Raw genomic sequence first — 19,339 nt, 5'->3', positions numbered from 1 at the left:
ACCTTCATAGGTTTTTATTACATGCTGCAATCCCAGGAACTGAGTCACCATGGAGTGGATGCCAAAGGGGATGTTGTTATGTCAAGTGTTTGTTGATATCAGTAGCCTCACAGCTAGAGTGACAGTGGCACTGAGTGTTGTCACTAGGATTTGGCTCTTTGTGACTCATGAGTCTTTGCCCTGCATAGTGTGATGAAGCCAAAATCCATGTGGGTAATTGGATGGAAGATTTTGCCTGAATATCCAGGGAGTAATCTTGGCATCTTCTCTTTTGTTTGCAGGGATGGAATAGTATTTATGAATAGACTTTTGAACAAGTAGGGAAAAATGGTAGTTCTAGGTCCATGTTTACAGTTATTTGTATTGCTACTTAAGCTCTGTTTTATTTTCTGATTGCAAATCAACATAAATAGCAGTATTGACATTTGTTCTAAATGTGTTTGATCATAGTCAAATTGCATGGTGTTGCAGAAAAATGTAAAGTAGCAATTGCAGCAAAATCTTGATAGTACAGCTGTAGTGGAGAGTGTAATATTTGTGAAAGCCAGCAAAAATCAGTTTTCCCATTAACAATACATATTTTTTTCTAAGCAGTGGAATCTGAGTACACGGTATTGGAAAACTGAAGTTCATATATGAGATGTTGTATACAAAGAAAACATATGTATCAGAAGTTCTGAATCTCATTCGGATTGTAGTTTGATACTAAATTATTCATGTGTCATACCTTTGAGGTATCACTTTTTTATTGTTAGTTTTTGACTGTTGATCACTTGATAGACTTACTTACAAACTTAGCTAAAGTACACCAGGGAAGCTGTTTTGGAAAGGGGGCTTGTCCTAATACCCCACCCACACACCCAGCTTGTTAAGTGTTTGTATAGCCCTGCTCTAGATAGCCTACTTTCTAAAAGAAAACTTGCTTATTCTTCATGACCTCCCATCCTGCTGCAGAAAGAGGCAATTAAACTTACCTAAAAAGTGCACACACTCTGCATTTTTAATGGCAAAAAGCTGTGAGGACTGTTCCTGCTGGCAGCCTCACACACAAGGGTGTTGTTTCTCTTTTTTCCCCCCTTTCTGCGATCTTGCTTGATCAATGAATGGAGGCCTTTTGCTGAGGCTCTCTCTGCGACCATGCAACTCCACCCACAGCTTAATAAAATTCCATGCTAATCAAATAACCTCTTGTCTTTGACTGGCCTGGAGTTCCCTGTGTGTCTCAAAGCCATTCTGCACGTCTGGAGGGAGCTGAAGCCATGCAGGCAGCTCTGAGGTAGCTGGGTGTGGGCTCCGCTCGCTACCCATAAACCAAAATTATGTGGACTGAAGACTCATGTTTCTGAAGGCCGTGAATCAGGACATTTAACTCATAAAGCAGCCGACATGCTGGCCTATGAGTAATAGGTTCCATCAGAATGTACAATGCAGGCCTTTTACTGGCTGTGTTTCCATACCTGAGTCCTACTGGCTGGCATTGCTGTAGTGCTGTTAGGCTTGTTCATTTTTCTGATGGAAGTCTGGTCTGTGTTTTGGGATGATGACATTTGGCCTGCACCCTAACACTCAGCTCCAGGCCGGCCTGTTGAGCACAGTACCCTGCCGCCCTTATCTTCACCCTTTAAATAAATCCTGCTGGGAGCGAAGAGCGCCTTATCTGGATGAGCTGCCCCCTCCCCAATCATTGTGCTCCAGGCAGGCTTCTAAGAGCCAATGTGAAGAGACAGAATTCCTGACATTGTGATCTGGAAGCTCACTGACATTATCAGTCTGAGCTTTGTCTATGTTTGTTTAATGTTTGCAACATTCTGTATCTTAAACCAGATCATCTTTCCAAAAAGATTTATCACACCTCAGTTGGATGCTTTTAAAATTAACAATGACAAACACTGATGTTCAAGTATTGAGTATTAGTTTTGTGTTTTGACATTTTGTGAAGTGTTACTTTGTAAATTTAAGTAGCTGGTTGATATGTCAGGACTTGTTTTGAAAAAGCGTTACCTCTATTTGATATGGCCTCCCAGCATAGTCTTTGTTCCTGCTTTCCATCTTTTAATCCAACTTCCATCTATTATTTGCCCTCTAATCTTTAATAAAAGTAATTAAAGAGAAACTACAAAGCTAGCTAAACCAGATTCAAAGAGCATAATAAATTGTGCAAGTCTGCATGAACATGTCATAGTGGATTCCATCTTTGCACATTTTGAAGAAGAGGCAACATTAGTCCGCCTTTTTAAATCTATATTTAATGCTTTATGTTAAATGCATTACAAGCTTGTCTACTGCAGTACATGTCTGCTTTTAAGCAGTTCAATGAGTTTTCATCCCACACAGTATCAGTGATGACTAATAAAATGAGGTGGTTATCCCTTATGTCATAATGATTAGCTTATGCAGCTGTTTGGCTTGTCAAATTTGGAATAAAAATGCTGGTGTGCAAAATTTTACTTTCTAATGGAGGGAATTGTTTTGTTGTGACATATTTTCCACCACAGCTTAGTTTTCAGAATAAAACCATCATATAGCCTTCACAACTGCCTTAATTTGAGACCCACATCCTTAGAGTGATCAGTAGAATGGCATTAGACTATTGGCATTTAGTATGAAGTGAAGAAAGTCCTTGTTTAGTCTGTGTGGAAGGCCTGCCCTCATCCTGGTGACCTTTGTCCTGAGTGGACAAACCTCACCTGTAAGGTGTTGTCACCACTGATAATGCTGCTGTGTTGTCTGTATTTGCACTTGGAGACTGACAGGAATGATTGTCAGAAAAGAGTAGTTACATCATATTTAATACAATTAAATGATTTCACCTCATAAAGGTAACTTTTTCATTTAGAATAATACAAGAGATAACACTTTAACAGCAACAACCAGCCAGATAGTTTTATATTTAAGCCATCAAAGTTATATACCCAATTTGCATGTTTCTCTACAGTTGTGAATATTCAAGTATTATGTATGAATCAAAGTTGTTTTGTCGTTAGGGGTTTTGCTGGTGCAATTCAGTCACCTGCTCTGTTTATATTTTCATTTAAAGGAAAGCGAACCACAGCACAAAACCCCCCCGTGCTAGTGAATTTTGGACAGAATAAGGCGATTGTCTTATATTAGACCAGTGATACTCAAAACCCCAGCTCTCAAGTCGCATGTGGCTCTTTAGTGACCAGGTGCGGCTCTTTTATTGCTTACTTGGAAAAAAATAATACTTATAAAAAATATATACTTTACTTATAATAAAGGTAAACGTTGCAATTCACATCAAGAAGACAGACTCACATTGCCAAATTTGAATGAAAACTTTTATTTTTTTAAATTTGTCGGGTGCACGTGCAACAGAAAGATCAGAGAAAGTCCGCTGATGTTGTGCCTCTTCATTAAGTTCATTCATTGAGGTGTGCTGTCTTGTACTCAAATTGAAGCTTCTTATGTCCTTGTTTTAACAATTTTCTTCAATCACTTACTGCCAGTTCTCTCCACACTCATGTTTTATGATTATTATTTTGATACGCGTCATGATCAACGAGCCTAACACAGAAATCACATGATGAGATAATACCTTGTGAAACTTCTCAAAACGTGTTTTATTTGATCTTTAATGTACTTGTGTTAATAAATGCTGTCAAAAGAGCAGAAATATAAACCAAAGCTACAAAATGAGGCAGGGATGTACCTGGGAGAGCTGCAGGTTTGAGGCAGGGCTGGTTTTAGTCATTTGTAGGCCCAGGGCAAAGACAAATATGAGGCCCCTCCCCTTTAGATAAAAGAATTAGTAATTAGTGGAAAAAAAATAGAAAGCATCTCTTTTAAGTTAACAGAGCCACAGAAGTACAGTAAATGTCCAAATGTGAGATATAAATACCCAAATAGCCAACCATAATTCATCAGCTCTTTGAAAAGCATCTCATAGCTCAAACTTTGCACAGTCTAACATTTTAACAAGTCTTTAGGCCAGGTGGAACTCACTTGAATAAAAAAAGATCAATGCTCCTTATCAGTGACATATCCTTTCTTCTGACACTTTACAGACATTTTTATGTAGCCTATTGCATCCCATTTAACTATACAATAGTCCACCAATTCATTGTTTCATTTCATTTCAACTATAGATCTACCGTACATCCCCCATGCTTCTACAGAAATATTTTCAAGACGGTGTGGCTCTTTGATAGAATGAGGTTGTGTGCCACTGTAATAGACCAACCCAGTGATAGCTGACGCAGTGGTTATCACTTTAGTTACACTGGAATCATGGATTCATAAATATTAGTATTCAGTATTCATAAATCCCCTCATCTCTCTTTGCATAATTGTCTGCTTCTCACTTCTCCATAATGCTCTGCAAGGCTTAAATTTAACAGCTCTGAGTTGGATTAAAAGTGACAAAATACTCATCTTTTTGGATAATCTACTGCAGGTGGGTTTCAATTCTCTGCAAGATGATTTCATAGCGGCCTGGAAAAAGATTAAAAAAAAAAGAAGCTTGCCTAACTTTTGGTATGCTTTGTGAAGTAGAGAAGAACTAAATAATCCATCTGAAGTTTGTAGAACGATGTCTTTTATATAGAAAACAAGTTTGGTCCTTTTCTGTTGTGACTGACAGCTGAAAACCTATCTGTGGCAGCGGTTATGGTCAGCATTTGATCCATCCCTTTTGTCATAAAGGTTCAGGCCTGTCTGTGGTAAACTGCTCTCCTCAGCTATTCAGGGAGGGGGGAACAACAATCAGCCAAGCTATTTGTAGCTCTACATTCCCTAAACTGGCTTCATTATGTGCAGGAATGCAAACTAAAATGATCCTTTCGTTTAATAATGGTGCATTTTTCCCTTCGATTTACCCATTGAACTTTAAAGCCTCCTGTTTTCCTTTACTCTTCAGTAAGTTTGTCCCACTTTCAAAGTCTGACTGCTGCCCCTGGCCAGTGAAGATGGCTGAAGTGAACTCATGATGTTTAATAAGAAGGGTATTGGCTGTAGTGAGGTCAGAAATCCAGGGCAGAGCTGGCAGGACGGCCGGGTTTTGCCTGAGAATCCGGCGCCCAGTCAGTGGAAACTCGTGAGTTCTCTTCACTGTTGCGATAACTCAATTATATTTTGACTTGAAAGCATTTGTGACAGTGATTCTCACTCACTGGGATCTCATAAGGAAATGGAATGCCCTTGTTTTACCACCCCTTGGTTCACTGTCATGTGTCGTTTATCTAGTAGAGTTGTTAGATATGCAGCTTTTCTAGGTAACTGGCATTTCTTGTAGATAGATAGATAGAAGTTTGGACCAAGTGCTTGTTAAAATAAGTCCATTGGTAGTTGTGGTAGTTGTGTTATATTGTCATTGATAAGTTACAAAGCAGATGGATACGTGTTTCCTTGAACTACCACAATCAGATATACTGCTAATTGTAATGTGTCTGTATGTTAAAATTTTACTTTTTAGGACATTTCATGGATGTCAGAGTTTTTGCAGAGATGTGGAGTCCACAGTTCACAACTTAATACTTTAATGCAATAGGTATCATCACTGTCTCTTTCCTCAGCTCTCATCGGCTTGTAGCAGACTCTAAAGTCAACATGCACATCTTCATGAGAGGCTTAAAGGACAGCTGTTTGTGGGATGGAGGCTGTAGAAACACAGCAGACAGGAAGAAGCACAATGTCAGCAAGAATCAAACAAAATCCTTCACCTTCCTGCATGTTTATGTGAAGGTGTCAGTATGTTTCCAAATTCTTTAGAGCATAACTGCTGTGATGTAATGAGACCATAATGTTATTTCTTTGTATCTCTGCTTTGTTTGTAGGTAGTGGCGCTCTCTCTCTCTATATACTTAATGTTGATGCTGACTACATGCTGCTTCATTCTGTTATTCTCTTATTGATGCTTTAGCATTCCGCAGTGGTTGTGCCATAGCTGCACATGCATACAACCTCATTTTCTCTTTTGTTTTGATTGGCCCGTAATGAATGTGACTGACAGAACATTTTTCCAGTCACCTACCAAGAATTTTATGAAAAGTTCTGCCCTTTCCAAGTCCTTTCTATGGGAGATTTCCCAGATGAATGTGAAATATATCCATGCTATGGATATATGAAACCGTCTTTCAGGTTATGTCAGTGCTTCCGCCAACCAAATCATATTCCCTGGAATTCCCTAAATAAAGTCAATTTAGTCACGAGCCAGCACTTCATTCAATGCTTTTGTTTTACTCATTTGCCTGTTCCCCTCTTGAAGCTCTGTTGGCTGGTAGCTTTCATTTTAGAACAACATCACTTTGTTGAAACCTTCTCCTTCAAAAGATGAAAATACAGGTTTACCCATGCATTGATGTAAAGTGTAAGTTGTTTGCAGTCACATGAACCAGAGGACTTAGAAATGCCAGTTACAGGACAGGAAGTGGAGAGTTCCTGTAAGGAATGAATGGGAATGGAGTAAAGTTGAAGCACATTAAAGCTCTAAATGGACTTGCATGCTGCAGCTATCATCAGAAAATTTATAAAGTCATTGAGTAAGATACCTACACTTTACAGAAAAGGATTTTTCCTGTGGTTTGACCAATCCACCTCATGTTGAGGTGATCAGTATAACAAATGACTTTGTCTTCAGACCTCTGTCTAGCCAGATGAAGGAAGATACAAGTCTTGAGGAATCTTGTGTAGGGCTGGGCAATCAATCGCAAATTAGATTAAATCACAATACTGCATGTTGCAATTTTCAAATTGCAGACAAGTGCAATATTTCTTTAACCTGAAAAGTGTAAAAATACCAGTTTGATCCAATCTCTTTTCTTTTTTTAATGCTTTACACATTATAAAAACTTTCAAGTGTCTTTATTTTTATTTTTTCTAAAAAAAAATCCTACTTTTCTTGATCATGTATTTCTTTTTCTTCATCAAATGAGAATGATATAAGAAATGATCATCCCCTTCAATATAGCAGTTGACATCAAATTTGCGATACAAGCCAAAATCACGAAATATATATATATATATATATATATATATATATATATATATATATATATATATATATATATATAGTTTGTTTGTCTGTTTATTTGTCCCTAGTTTAACTTATCTTATATTGTGCTTGTTATAATATGGAATGATTTCTCCCTTATGTTCGTTTAACAACACATAAAATGAGGAACCTAAATAATCGCATATTAAATCCCAATATTGCAGACGAAAATTGCAATTAGATTATTTTTGCAAATTGTTCAGCCCTAGTTTTGTGCTGATAGGATAGCTGTGCACCACTAACATAACAGATAAGTAAATTCATTGTTTTGTCACAAACATGATTTAGTGGAAATGCTGACATGTTATAAAGCAAATAAACCTTGTAGGGTAAGCGACAGAATCATGATAGGCCATTCACGACCCTGTTGAATTGCTCTTTAATGTGAGCCATGGCAGCAAGCTTCCATTTGAGTGCCAGTTTCCTTTCCTCCATCCTTTGCTGTTATTTTATCCACATTTAAAAACCAAACTTACCTAAACAAGAGCCATTTGGGAGCCAAACAACAAGCTCTTCTGAGCTGAGCCAAATGATCGGGATCACTTCCAAGAGATGAATTTCCTGTCACAACAGGCAATACTAGAACGTCATTGTCTGAGGAAACATGGGCAAGATCAGAGTTTAATGTGCTTGACCAAGCCAAACTGCATTGAACCAAACTAGACCACTTTGTTGAAGTAAACGATTCATGAGCAATTCATCATCCAGGTTTTTTACTGTGCCTTTTTTTTTCTGGCTTGTAGTAGCTTAATAATGTTTTTATTTTCACACTTTGATGGCACAGTCGTAAACAGCACAAAACATGGCATTTTGATAGTGTTTCTCTATGCAGAAATCACATTTTGCCCCCAATCTGGAGTTGTCTACTGATGTGTGGTGTTATCTGCAAAGCACCTATAACCATTCCATTGATACTTGAATTATTACCAGAAATGATCAAATAATATTTTTGCTTCTAATGCTCATCCCTAGTGAAAACATTGCTACACAAATTAAGATACCCACTGTAGCAACACAGATCAGTGCCATAATGACAGTATTTTGCTTCTATATCAAAATACCACACAACTGGACATATTCACTTTATCAATCAACATGAAACATACTGGCAAAGCAGGAAGGAGTATGAAGCTACAGTAAAACTGCAGGTGCACACCTGTTGCACAGTTCAGGAGTCGTGAACCTGCTCACTGGCTAGCTTTGAAATTTCCTGTATATTTCTTGCTGTATTCTTGCATTTGCTCACCTTGACTTCACGTGAAAGGGCTTTAAGAAGTCTGACGTCAAGGTGAAATTTTGGCGGTTCATGCACACATGCAACTCACTCCGAAAACCTTTACATGCATGTTGTGCATGTGTAAATAAGACTAAAGATTAACATTTCTCTCTGACTGGCTTTACCTGAAAGTTATTAGCGAGGAAGCACTGTGGTATTTAATGCTTTGAATAGCTTCATTGGTTTGTATGATCACATTTGTCTTTCCACAGGTCTAACCTGCAATGGCACTTCCTTTATTTGCATGGCAAACTGAACGGCTGTCTGCACAATTGCTCACATGTGGAAAGCATAACCCTAACCCTTGTCTTGAAGAGGTGGCAAGAAAAGGAAGTGAGAAGCAGGGCTCGACTCAGACCCGTCCACATGCCTCGCGCTGGCATGCAGAAAGGGATGATGTGGCTGAGTCTCCCATGGAAATTTTAACTCAGACTTTTTAATGTCTGGAAAAGAACTTGTGTGTGTATGTGTGTGGATTTCTCTCCACTTAAGCTTAAAGAAATAATTGCTATATGTGATGTCAACCACTGGCCTTTGCGTTTGTATAACTGCATTTTTTTATACAACTACCACATTTCATTAATAGGGTGATGAGATGGTTTTACATTATTATTTAGTAATCCCAGGGATGTGTCGCCCTCTGGCTGGAGCAGCATCAGCAGGAATAGGATAACATGAAGCTCTGTTTTGTTTTCCCTGTGATTTTTTTTCTCTGCATAAACTGCATAGTGAAACACAGCCTGTGGACTTCTGTGATACCACCCAGAGCTTGTTGCACTGATAGGATTTTATGCAGGATTTTGTCCTTTTTCTTAGAGGCAGGTTGTTGGGATATAATTTATTTGCTTATTACAGTAAATAGTGTCAGTTTTCTGCACGTCAGATGCTTAAAGGTTTGTAGTAGTCCTTTTTCCTGCACATATGCTGCTCTTTCTGCCCTTTTATGCTGTGCATTTTAATCTTTGATGCATTTTCCTTTCTTTGCCTTAAAATCAAACAAACACAGAAGCCTCTGGAAGTTTCAGAGCTGCAATAAGTGCATATCGAATAACAGTATCACTTCTGCAAATTACTCACTAGTGCTGGCTAATAAAAGAGCTTTGTCAGTGATCCCAGAGTATTAGCATCATATTTGTAAGGGTAGCCTGAAGCTGAGTCTTTGGCTGAGACTTGTCAGTGGTACTGTCTGGCTGCTCCATCTGGCCCAGAGGCACAGTGGTCTGATAGCTGAAGCCAGATAGTGAGGGATGATTGTGGTTACTAAGCCTCAACCTTGATGATTACAAAACAGTCAGCTGTGGCTACTCATGTTTCATATTTATAGGATGAACCTGATGACACTGCATCTTTGTGTTTGTAAACAAAATACAGATGTTTTACTGACAATAACATTGATTGGTTGAATATATTGATGAGTAAAAACGTATATACACACAATGTATGAGGCATTCGGGTACTCCACTTATGCCTGGTTTATATATATGTGTCAGATCAGTGCCTTACTAAACTGCAGTGGCACACACTGTTTTTGGCACTACATACTTGTGGGCCCAAGCATTACTCAGCACTGTGATTTTTCTGCCAGTTCTCAGTCCTGTCATCACATTTCTTGCTTGTTAGTGTGAGGGTAACCATGGCAATTAAAACTGAGTGTATTATGTTAGAATTGGAGCTGATAATTATGAAGCATCAGTTGACCAACTGCACATTGCAAAGAAGAAAAGAAAGAAGATGTTTGAGGTGATGGGATATACAACTGTTAAATTAACTCAGGCAGAGGACAGGGAGTTATTTCACTCCTTTTTTTTAATCATTGAGAGATACATAGATGAGAAAATTCATGTCTGAACACTAGGGATGGGAATCACTAGTGGCCTACGATACGATATTATCACGATACTTATGCCACTTATTGTGATTTTAAACATTTTGCAATACACAGAGTATTGTGATACCATATATAGCAATATATTGCAATCAATACCATCTCCCCAACTGTTTAGCTGATTTAGCATTAGTCTTACCCTCACGTTTTCGCCCTGCCTGCATTCGTCCTTCCCCTGGTGCTGTCATGTTTGTTGTCACTTCTGCCGACCTCACTGGACAAACAATTGTGTAAACAGTTGATTTTATTTTTCTATTATCATAGACTTCAGTTCAAATTGGCAATTAATTAAAAAAAAAAAAAAAAGATACTTGGTGGACGAGACAGTATGATACATCGCCAGACAAAATGTTGCAATGCAATGCACCCCTACTGAATACACACATTATGCCAGTATGCATGCATGCCTGAAACCTGGTGCTACCCAGCGGACCAATCACAGAGCCTGTGGTCTGTGTTGTTTTGATTCTTTATTAGTTGAGTTTTAGGCTGGACCAACAGACCAATGTAAGTTGATATTGTTTTCTGTATTTATCCTCATTCTTAAATGTGTGATCTAAAAAAAACTGTTTCTTTCTTTTTTCATCCCCAAATCTTAAATTATTTTCCAAGGACTAAATTTTTGGTTATGTCAAACATATTTAAATATCGGTATCAATATTGATATCGGCTAAAATTAATCTATAAATATCGGCATATCGGATATCGGCAAAAATTCAATATCGTGCATCCCTAGTGTTCATAAATTAGTCTTTAGCAAGATGTTTTGTTTTTGGGTGAAAATAATATTTTGTCCTGGCTCTCTGATTAATTGCTAGTGTCAGAAGTTGATTGGCTGAAGTTTACAGTGTGGTAAAGAAACAAGAGGACAGACAGATGCTGGACCATGGTGAAAAGTTCTATAATGATGAAGCGTGATGAAAGGTGAAACTGGCAAGAAACTGCAGTGAATAAGTACATTAATCTGCACTTCACCTTAATAGGGCCTTTCTAGTAGTGCTTAAGTTAGTATGATATGTAATATAATTGATATGATATGATTGTTGAAGTGAATCAGTTTTTGCAGAATCATGGTCATTATTATACCTTGAGGCAATCATATACACCGTTAGACATGCACATTTACAGCCTTGCACTGACCAGTGGTTTTGCTGGTACCATTTTTGTCTCTATAATGCCTCTGTTACTGCTAGGGCTGACTTCATCCATTCTAGGTTGATGAGCTCTTCTTCTCTGAACTCTGATTGGTGAGAAAGAGTGAGTGAGAGCACGCATTGGAGGGAGTGAGAGAGGGGAGAACAGTGGGGGATCAGGGTAGAGAGAGGTAGACGAAGCATTTATGAAGAGTAATAAGAGGTTAATGTTTCACAGCGCTCAGACTCTAAAGAACTTGGTCCTCTTCCTCACATAGCTAGATATTTTGAAAACAAAGGTTTTCCTCTGTTTGAAAAAATAATCCTGTCTACACCCTATGTTCTCAAAAACATCCATCCACATGAAAAACAAAACAAAAAAAAAATAACTGTTACGTGCTGTTAAGAGCACCATGTTGACAGAAGTCTGTGCAGGCAGAGCAACTCACCAACAGACCGCAATGACACCCCTAACATGAGAAAGGGCTGTCATTGTTCTGCTGCAATGACGATTTCATTTTCAAAGTTGACCCACCACCCTTTAATGGGTCTTTTCCAAAATCACAAGAATTGCAGACAGTTGCAGACAATCAGACAGGTTTTTTTCTTTTTTTTTTTGGTTGATTTGTCGTTTATTTTGATATGATCCTATTATTTTATTGCTTTCACCAGGGGTGATTACATTATGAAGTTAGAAGGTTAATGTTTGCTACAAAGGATGTGTGGTTTCATGGGAAATTCTGTGGTTTTTCACTCCAAAAGTTAACTTGTCCTGGCCAATTGCACTGTTTTAGCTCTGTGACCCACTGACCTCCTGATGACCTTATGCTTGTGAGACGTAAAGTTGACATACCCTGCTTACCACATTATTAAGCAAATGACATTTTTCTCTTATTTTCCAAAATATTTATGCAAATGACAGAGTATTTTTCAAGTCATCAGCCATTAGAGCATAATTCAAATACTTTTGAACAAACTTCATAATGATAAAAACCCCAAAATGCACTTTTCCACATTATTAAGCATGACAGAGTTTTAAAACATTTTTTTGGTCGTAAAGAGCTGAAAATGGTCATTTGTTAGATTTGCAGCATTAGGAGGTCAAATTAACTGAAATCAAAAGCTATTTCAATCAGCATCTTAACAGGCCAAGTTCTTTGTTAACATAGGAGCCCTTCTCTGATATCACCTTCACATTTCTTGCATCCATTGAACTTGTGAGTTTTTGGAGAGTTTCTGCATGAATTTCTTTGCAGGATGCCAGAATAGCCTCCCAGAACGGCAGTTTTGATGTGAACTGCCTCCCACCTTAATAGAGCTTTAGCTTGAGGATGCTCCAAAGGTTCTCAGTAGGGTTGAGGTCAGGGGAGGATGGGGGCCACACCATGAGTTTCTGTCCTTTTATGCCCATAGCAGCCAATGATACAGAGGGATTCTTTGCAGCATGAGATGGTGCATTGTCATGCATGAAAAAAATTTTGTTACAGAAGGCACTGCTCTACTTTTTAACCGTGGCAGAAAATGGTCAGTCAGAAACTCTTTATGCTTTGCTGAAGTAATTTTCACACCTTCAGGGACCCTAAAGGGGCCTACCAGTTCTCTCCTCATGAATCTGGCCCAAAACATGACTCCGCCACCTCCTTGCTGACGTCACAGCCTTGTTGGGACATGGTGGCCATCCACCAACCATCCACTACTCCTCCATCTGGATCATCTAGGGTTGCACAGCACTCATCAGTAAACAAGACTGTTTGAAAATGAGTCTTCATGTATTTCTGGGCCCACTGCAACCATTTCTGCTTGTGAGCACTGATTAGGGCGGCCGAATAGTAGGTTTATACACGACTGCAAGCCTCTGGAAGATCCTACACCTTGAGGTTGGTGGGACTCCAGACGCACCAGCAGCTTCAAATACCTGTTTGCTGCTTTGTAATGGCATTTTAGCATCTGCTCTCTTAATCTGATGAATTTGTCTGGCAGAAACCTTCCTCATTATGCCTTTATCTGCACGAACCCGTCTGTGCGCTGAATCAGCCACAAATTCCTTCATAGTACGATGATCATGATTAGTTTTTTGTGAAATATCTAATGTTTTCATTCCTTATCCAAGGCGTTACACTATTTGACACTTTTTGGCGGCAGAGAGATCCTTTTTGTTTCCCATATTGCTTGAAATCTGTGGCCTGCTTAATAATGTGGAAAAGTGCATTTTGAGGTTTTTATTAAAAAAAGAAAAGGTTATCATTATGAAGTTTGTTCAAAAACATTTGAATTTTGCTCTAATGGCTGATGACTTGAAAAATACTCTGTCATTTGCATAAATATTTTGGAAAATAAGAGAAAAATGTCATTTGCTTAATAATGTGGAAAGCTGTGTAGTGATGATTTACAATAGGGAGCCTATGTATTGTGTTGTATTTTAAAGTTGACTGGATACTTGGCATGTTTTTCTGGCTGTTTGGATTGATCTTCTCTATGTAGATTAACGAGATTTGGCAGCAGCCAGCAATGAAAATAGACGTGCAGCATATCTCCAACAAAGTGGAGTGGAGTGGTGCTGTTGGGACGTGCAGGAGCTGGGCTGGAGTGCGGGCAGTGGAGCTGCTACGATTGACAAGAGAGGGAGTGATTTGCACCACAGTGCGTTTTGCTGGAGGTTAGACTCATAGGAAAATCTCTGATTTCAAAATTACTAGCCTACCTGTTAACCTGGCACGTCAGATGGATGTGTGAAACACATCCATCTGGAAAACCCCTCATACACAGTGTTTGGGAAAGGGCAGAGCCTTTGAAAAAAAACTCGGAGTGTGATTGGATGAACGTTCTGTCACATCTTTACAGGCCAATCAGAGCAACAAACACATGATGTAGCTGCTATCGAGCTGCGCCCCTACCGAGGACTAAACTCCATAGGGAACTGCATAATGCGAATCATGGCGATTGTAGACATGTCAGTACATGGCTTTTGTCATTTTTGAAAAGAAAATAACTCACTGTTGTTCTTTGTTCTTCTATTAAAGAAGAAATGTCATCAAGTTTTGATAAAACTGGCGCTTTAACAGCATCCACGCTAATGTCTTCCACCATAATTGCACCGGTCTCTTGTTGCTGCTTGCATACGTCACGACTCCGCCGCACCAGAAAGTACTGCCCCTTGTCGCTGATTGGTCCTGTCACTTTCTAACCAGGCCCAAATGGTTCAGATGGGAGCTTTGCAAGATGGATTTGCCAGTGAGAATCACAGAAACTGGCGTATCCATCTGCTATGTAAGGTTACCTACCTGTGGAGTAGTCCTCAGAAACACACCAATAATTTGGTCTTAATGTGGTAGAAGGAGCAGCATTTTAAAGGGAATTTTAAATGTAAAAGACTTTTACCTGGTTATTAGGTCCCTAGCATCCCATTAAAATGCACATGAACATTAGCGTCTGGTACAGACAGACTGAGAGCAAAGCAGAGATAGCAATGTCTCTTCTAAAGTCTTTCTTCAGATCTTGACCTGTGGGTTTATTTTCAATTCATCTTAGAAAACAAACCTACTTTCAGGCTGTCTGGAGAGAACTTATGTTTGGATTTTACACAGCACAGCCAGAACTATTCTGTCCGGTTATTGTTATAAAAAAGAAAAAAGCAATTACCTGAAATTATTTTGTGTATAATATTGTGCTATGATCACAACTCATGGATATAGCCACATGCATGCTGGTCAGCTGAGTCAACTGTTATTTTAGTACAATTTTATGAGGTAAAAAATAATTTTAATAATTTATTATGCTGCAAAAAGCTTGTCATCTTTATTTTCGTGTTTATTTAGTCTACCAGAAGGGTGTAATGAGGACACGGCCACTGATGATGTTGATGTAGAGATTATATTCAACTCCCTCCCTAATGACTAATCGATTGGTCAGTGCTCGGGTGTCATTTCAGTGGACTAAGGTTTGCTTTGGTTGAGCACAGCCGTAGTTACTAACTCCAAGCCTACTCAGAGGCGGGGTGACCTTGTTCCCCCATAACACCTCTGCAACATCCATAGTGAAGGCAAAACATCACAGGGGCATCAATATCACAACTTTAATCAGCAGTGCGGATTGGGCTTATCAAATATTGATCTGCAACAGCTGCTGCCAGCACAAAAGGCAGTGCAGCACTTTAGGCACAGTTAAAAGCTTATATGATGTTTGCTGTATTTTTCTTGTATTCTTTAAAAATGTGTTTTACTTTAAATGCTTAACTCGTTTTTTCATCAGATCTGCTTCTTTTGTCATAGTAGTGTTTCTCTAACTTTTTTTTTGTTTTTCCTCCATTTGTTCTTCAATTGGACTCACCAGCCGCAAATGCACCAGCCCTCCGCTCCCTCCTCCTTTTTTCCGTCACTGTTAGGCATAGGCACTGGCGCTCATTGAACATAAGGCTCACTATGTGACTCTGTACTTGGGATGGATTTTTTTTCCTCCCTTCACTTTTTGTTGAGAACTTGTTTGGCCACATACCTAAAATAGCTCTCTGACGTGTACAGTCCTGTTAAGGAATGTTACTGTGGCTGTCCAGAGCTCTCTGCGGCAGGAAGTTATGCAAACGTGCATTGCAGAGCACAGAGCCTTGTGATTAGGGTCCTGAAGGACTCGGTTCTACAGTCTTTTTCCAGAGCGGGCCGGCTGGATGCTGTATGGCTAACAAGGTCCCTTTTTTCTCACACTCTACAGTCCATCTTATGAAAATTCTCCTTCCTGAAAGCTGACTCTATTTTTTAAGCTTAACTGATGATGGCTCTTGGCTCAGCAGCTCAGCTGCGTATAGATCACAACCATACCCTGTCATTAATTTCTCCCATTCTGTTTCCATGAATGCGTTGCTTTTGTTGTTCCCAGCAGCCATTCTTCTCCTCCCTGTTTTCTTTTGCCCTCCCCTCTGCCTTTCTCCCAGCTTCCACCCACCCTGCAGGGCAACGGCTTGTTTTATGTCTCATATGGGTGGGTTGGGGGGATGGCCCTGACCTCCATGCTGAGCAGAAGCAGCAGAGTTACTTAAGAGGATTCCTCGCTGTGTCTGAGCTGCTGATTCACCATGTGTCATCATTGTTTTGCTCAGGGATGCAAAAAGGAATCTGTCACTATTAAAGAGAGGATCACTGATGATACAGGAGTGACCAGATTCTTTCTGACATAGAAAACACATGAGAAGTCTTTCAATATCAACAAGTGAAATGCATTTCATGAATATTAACATTTAGGTTTTTTTGTTTTCTGGTTTTATCAGCTGCATATATATGTATTTGCATATATATATATATATTTTTTTAAAATATTAAAAGAATGTAGGTTAGTTGGCCTGTTGCAATGCATCAGAAGACGCTCTGTTTCAACATCTGGCCCACAACTGCTATAAGGAGGAAATGCATAACACTGTGCTGTTTTCAAGTGTTTGTGTGCCTGTCTTCTTTTAGCCATTGTGGATTATGGAAGATTAGATTAAATCCTGCCAGTAGCACTTATACGCCTGACCTCAGCCAATCTAGCCTGCACTTTGTCTGACTTTGTAGCCCTTTGACTCACAAAGATGCATCATAATTCAAGATAGGTATTTATCTGTCATCAGTTTCAGTTATTTATCACTTTTATCTGGTTACAAAGGTCATAGACAATGATATATAGATTATTTTAAAGCCTTATGATTAGATCTCAAAACAGGGTCACTTTAAAAATCTCCAAGTTTAGAACTGGAATTGGAGAAGACTGATAGTAATGCTGCACGTATAATATAAAATAATTTCAAGCAAAGCTAAGGTGTTGTCTTTGGGTTTATAGGGCTTTTTAAGGACCTATTGTTTGAAATACTGAAGAAAAGTTACTGTATTACTTTTCAGACTGATAAACATCAAAAGGAGGCCAAAGTGTCTGTGGATCTTTTCTGCTTTAATACAGGATCAAATGAACTAGCAATAAAACTGAAAATATGCTATGAAAAGGATTTAATTGGGGTTAGGCTCTCGTGAGTTAGGAGAAACTCCTGTAACATCAGTGAGTGTTGTTTACCTCACTGTATGGCCCTGTTAGACACCACCCTGCTGCTTCATTTAAGAGTACTTTCAGTTGCTTAAATTAGAAACTGTGACCAAGGTGGGAAATCCTGCCTGTGGTCACCAGCAATCTCTACCTCTACATTGTTTGAAGCTGTTTAACTGCAAAACTGTGAAACACTTCTTAACAATAAGTTTGTTTGCTCAGTGGCTTCAAGTTCTCCAGTAGATTTTAAATGTATGGAGAAAACTGTTAAAACTAGCTGCAAAATATCAGATTTTTGCCGATGTGACAATATATCCTAACTCATTTCAGCCAAAATTGATATATAAATTTAGGTTAGGGCCTAAAACTTCAGTCCTTTAAATACACTAGAAGTTTAACGAATGATGAGGAGCAGAGAAAAGACTTCAGCGGAGTTAGGTCTGTTGGTCCTGCCTAAAACTCCACAAGCTTTTTCTTACATATGGCCAATTTTTACAAATATTCAAATCTGCCGATACCAATAATTATCTTTTGAAGCTAATATCTGCCCATACCAATAATAATGTTGATAACATTGAGCATTCACAATCAAAACCAAGGTTGTTATAGTTAACAACTAAAACTAAAATGTAAAAATATTCAAAGTGAACTGAAACTGAATAAAAACCAAGCTTCTCAAAAAAACTAACCAAAACTTAATTCTGTACATAATAAACTGACTAAAATAAATACAATCAGGGACAAAATCTACATAGTTTTAGTCTTTGACAGCAGCATACTGACTGACATGAACACTCAAGTCTGGAGTGAAATAGCCTGATTTGATTAAATGAAAGTTAATACAGTGGTTAATTTTAGGTCTTGAGTTGTGTTCAAACATCAAATTTGAATAGCTAAAATATGAAAAGAAAAATAGTTTATTTTAATGTGTGAATATTGTGTGATGTTTAATTTTTTTCTAAGGTTCCTGTAGATCCTTTAAAACTGTCAAAAGTTATTTGATTAAACTTTTTAATTTTAAGGCCTGAAAATTGGCCTTAATTGGTCTTAAACTATAGATTGCACATTGACTTAGATGTGTCTTGTTATGTAGGGGTTATGTAAAGGGTTCCGTATCTTTGTTTCTTTGTTTGTATGTGTACAAGATAACTCGAGAACAGAAAGCCAGATCTTCACCAAACTTTTAGGGAATAGTGGGATAGTGACAGGGAAGAATCAATTAGATTTTGGTGACAATCCGCGTACCTGTTTGGTTTTTGTCAGACTTGGAAATTTTGAACACCGTAGTAATCAATGGGAGCGTAAGTTCCTCGGTGGCGCTGCTTAGGCGTGGGTCTGCCGCCTCAGACGGCCATTCAGTTTTTAGTATATGCTTGTTGCATATGTTATGTTAAATATCACTATACTGTATATTGATAGAAAAAAGACATTGAATGTTCTAGAAATCATCAAATTTGGGTGTTCATGATCAAAACATCTTTGTCCTGCATTAAACAATGCATTAAACCAGATAATTCAGTCCAGTGTAACAAGGCATATCTTATGGCTTTCATTTTTGACTGTCTGCCATACAAAATCTGGTTTTAATGTTTATCAGCTCAGGTCTTAATAATGTATTAAATTTGATTATTAAAAGTGCGTAGGAACCCTGTTTTTCTGACCCTTTTGGGTCTCATTTCTGACACCTATACAGTATTGCTGGAAAACTAACACTAAAACGGACTGAAATGAAGCATTTTTGTGAAATTAAACTAAAATAAGAAACCAGCAGAAAAAAACCTAAACAAAATTCAAAACAAAAAAACTTCATAAAATAATAACATGTGAAAGAATTCCAAACTATTATGACTTTGTTTAATCATGGAAATTGCTTACTTTTGAGTAATTTCATGAATTTCAGGAGGAAACGCCATTAATTCAAGGTTCAAAGTTACAGAAGTGTGTAGATGAAATGTCTTTTTGGCAGAATATTTAGAAGCTAGTAAAGGTGACAAGACGGTCTCCCAAAAAATCCCATCAATCATCTTTTAATG

General features: G+C 38.4%; 1 protein-coding gene across 3 annotated transcripts in view; it reads left to right on the top strand.

Moving 5' to 3' along the window:
• Window positions 1-19,339, top strand: part of rock1 (Rho-associated, coiled-coil containing protein kinase 1) — a 59,189-nt gene that overhangs the window by 1,568 nt on the left and 38,282 nt on the right. The gene's annotated exons all lie outside the window — the stretch shown is intronic.

Source organism: Cheilinus undulatus, linkage group 13 (genome assembly GCF_018320785.1).
Source record: "Cheilinus undulatus linkage group 13, ASM1832078v1, whole genome shotgun sequence".
Taxonomy (NCBI): domain Eukaryota; kingdom Metazoa; phylum Chordata; class Actinopteri; order Labriformes; family Labridae; genus Cheilinus; species Cheilinus undulatus.
The sequence above is the reverse complement of the archived record's forward strand: the minus strand, read 5'-3'. Positions and strand labels throughout refer to the sequence as shown.